Source organism: Nematolebias whitei, chromosome 8, assembly GCF_014905685.2.
Source record: "Nematolebias whitei isolate Nwh7 chromosome 8, NemWhi1, whole genome shotgun sequence".
Classification (NCBI taxonomy): Eukaryota; Metazoa; Chordata; class Actinopteri; order Cyprinodontiformes; family Rivulidae; genus Nematolebias; species Nematolebias whitei.
The window spans coordinates 1,664,441-1,666,709 of NC_056505.1; the positions used below are offsets into that span (position 1 = coordinate 1,664,441).

Below are 2,269 nucleotides of genomic sequence, written 5' to 3' on the forward strand. Positions count from 1 at the left end.
ATTATTATTATTATTATTATTATTATTATTATTATTATTATTATTATAGCACCACCACATCACAACAAGTTGTCTCAGGGACTTTACAGGAACATTCACATCAAAGCCAGTTAGTAAAGTTCTCTATCTAAGGAATCCAGCAGACAAGATGAATCTTGGCTTCGTTGCAGTCTCCCATCCTGAGCAAGCACAGTGGAGACAGTGGGAAGAAAAACTCCCTTTAACAGGAAGAAACCTCCAGCAGAACCAGCTCAGGACAAGAGACCATCTGCTTTGACCGGCTGGTTGAGAGGACAGGAAGGAGAGACAGACGAACAGACATCAGATGTTTCTAATGTTAGTGATATTACGCAGGTGGAAGAAGGAGGTTCTAGTAACGTTTTTAATGTGGGGGATAAAAGACATGTCCTGATCAAAAATAACACCAAGATTTTTAACATTAGAGCTGGAGGACAGATTAATGCATCTAAGGAGGGAGAAAGACTGAAACATTCATTCCTAAGGTGCTCAGGTCCAAAAACCAAAACCTCAGTCTTGTCTGTTCAACAGGAGAAAATTAAGGGTCATCCAGGTTTTTATGTCTTTAAGACATGCTTGTAGTCTAAGTAGCTGATTGGATTCATTGGGTTTAATGGACAAATATAACTGTGTGTCATCAGCATAACAATGAAGATGTTTCCCATGGAGGGGGGGGCGATATGGCTCAAATATAATATTGTGATATTTCAGAGCATTCTGACGATAACGATAAATTTCGTGATATTCATTCAACCTTTATTTAGACATTTAAATCTCATTGAGCCTCGAGGACTCATTTACAAGAGAGACCTGATATAACGACAAAAAACAAAACAACAGAAATCATAGTTATTTGTCAAAATTAACTTAACATGTTGCTTTGCAGTTTTATATAAAATTAAAAAACAAGGTTGACTGAAATAACTTCATTTAGTAAAATATTCAGTCTCCAAGTATAAAACTAAAAATGATCCTTCTGTTATTTAGATTGAAAAAGTCAGCACAAAATATAGATCAATAAATCCACCACAAAAACTAAAGTGCAGGTGAAGTTTACCAAAATAACTGAATAAAATGAATCTTAAGATCTGTTGATCATAAATGTAACAAAATATATGTTTCTTTAAATGAGCTGTAACTTCCAGAAGTTGTAACAAGGTGATCATGTGACTCTGAAGCTGGTGGAGTTTCATCTGTTCCTGCAGGAACATTCATGTCTCTGATCACATGACTCCGATCACATGACTCTGTCTCTGATCACATGACTCTGATCACATGACTCTGATCACATGACTCTGATCACATGACTCTGTTCTTGGTCCATGGACTGTGGATTTCAAGAGCCAGTTGAGCTGCGTGTTTGTACTGGCAGTTTAGAGCGGGGTGGAGAGACGGCTAAGCAGCACGTTGTTTGTTTTTACCTTTTTAGCTAGCTAGTATTGTGTGCAGCTAATTAGCGTTGCACCCACAGATATCATATAAACACTAGACCTCACATTGGCTGCTGCGGTGCAGGAAATACAGCCACCGTCTTGGAGCGGTCGTCCTTCTTATTTGGCTAAACCAGAAGAGCAGAAGATGTCTCAGCACCCGTCCTGGGATGCCATCAGGCCCTGGTGTCTTGTGAGGGTTTACCTTCTTGAACGCCTGTCTCACTGTAGCAGTGTCTAAACAGAGTGGAGCGTCCTCACTGTCTACAACAACTTCAACAGGATAATGACCTGTTGGAAAAATTCTCCTTCACCAACGTTGTTTACTCACAAAAAGCACAGCTCACGGCAGGTGACCATTTTTAACCAGCTTTACCTTCAGGACCCACTCAGGACCTGTTCGGGACCCGTTCAGGACCCGTTCAGGACCCGTTCAGGACTCGTTCAGGACCCACTCAGGACCCGTTCAGGACAGATTCATTCAGGACCCGTTCAGGACCCACTCAGGACTCGTTCAGGACTCGTTCAGGACCCACTCAGGACCCGTTCAGGACCCACTCAGGACTCACTCAGGACCCGTTCAGGATCCACTCAGGACCCGTTCAGGACCCACTCAGGACACGTTCAGGACCCACTCAGGACCCACTCAGGACACGTTCAGGACAGACTCATTCAGGACCCGTTAAGGACCCACTCAGGACCCGTTCAGGACCCACTCAGGACTCACTCAGGACCCGTTCAGGATCCACTCAGGACCTGTTCGGGACTCGTTCGGGACTCGTTCAGGACTCGTTCAGGACTCGTTCAGGACTCGTTCAGGA

The 2,269-nt window shown here is 43.1% G+C and overlaps 1 protein-coding gene across 1 annotated transcript in view; it reads left to right on the top strand.

Moving 5' to 3' along the window:
* The window catches only part of LOC119412966 (RING-type E3 ubiquitin-protein ligase PPIL2), a gene marked incomplete at its 3' end in the record, with an annotated part of 11,795 nt that overhangs the window by 8,661 nt on the left and 865 nt on the right, over positions 1 to 2,269 (top strand).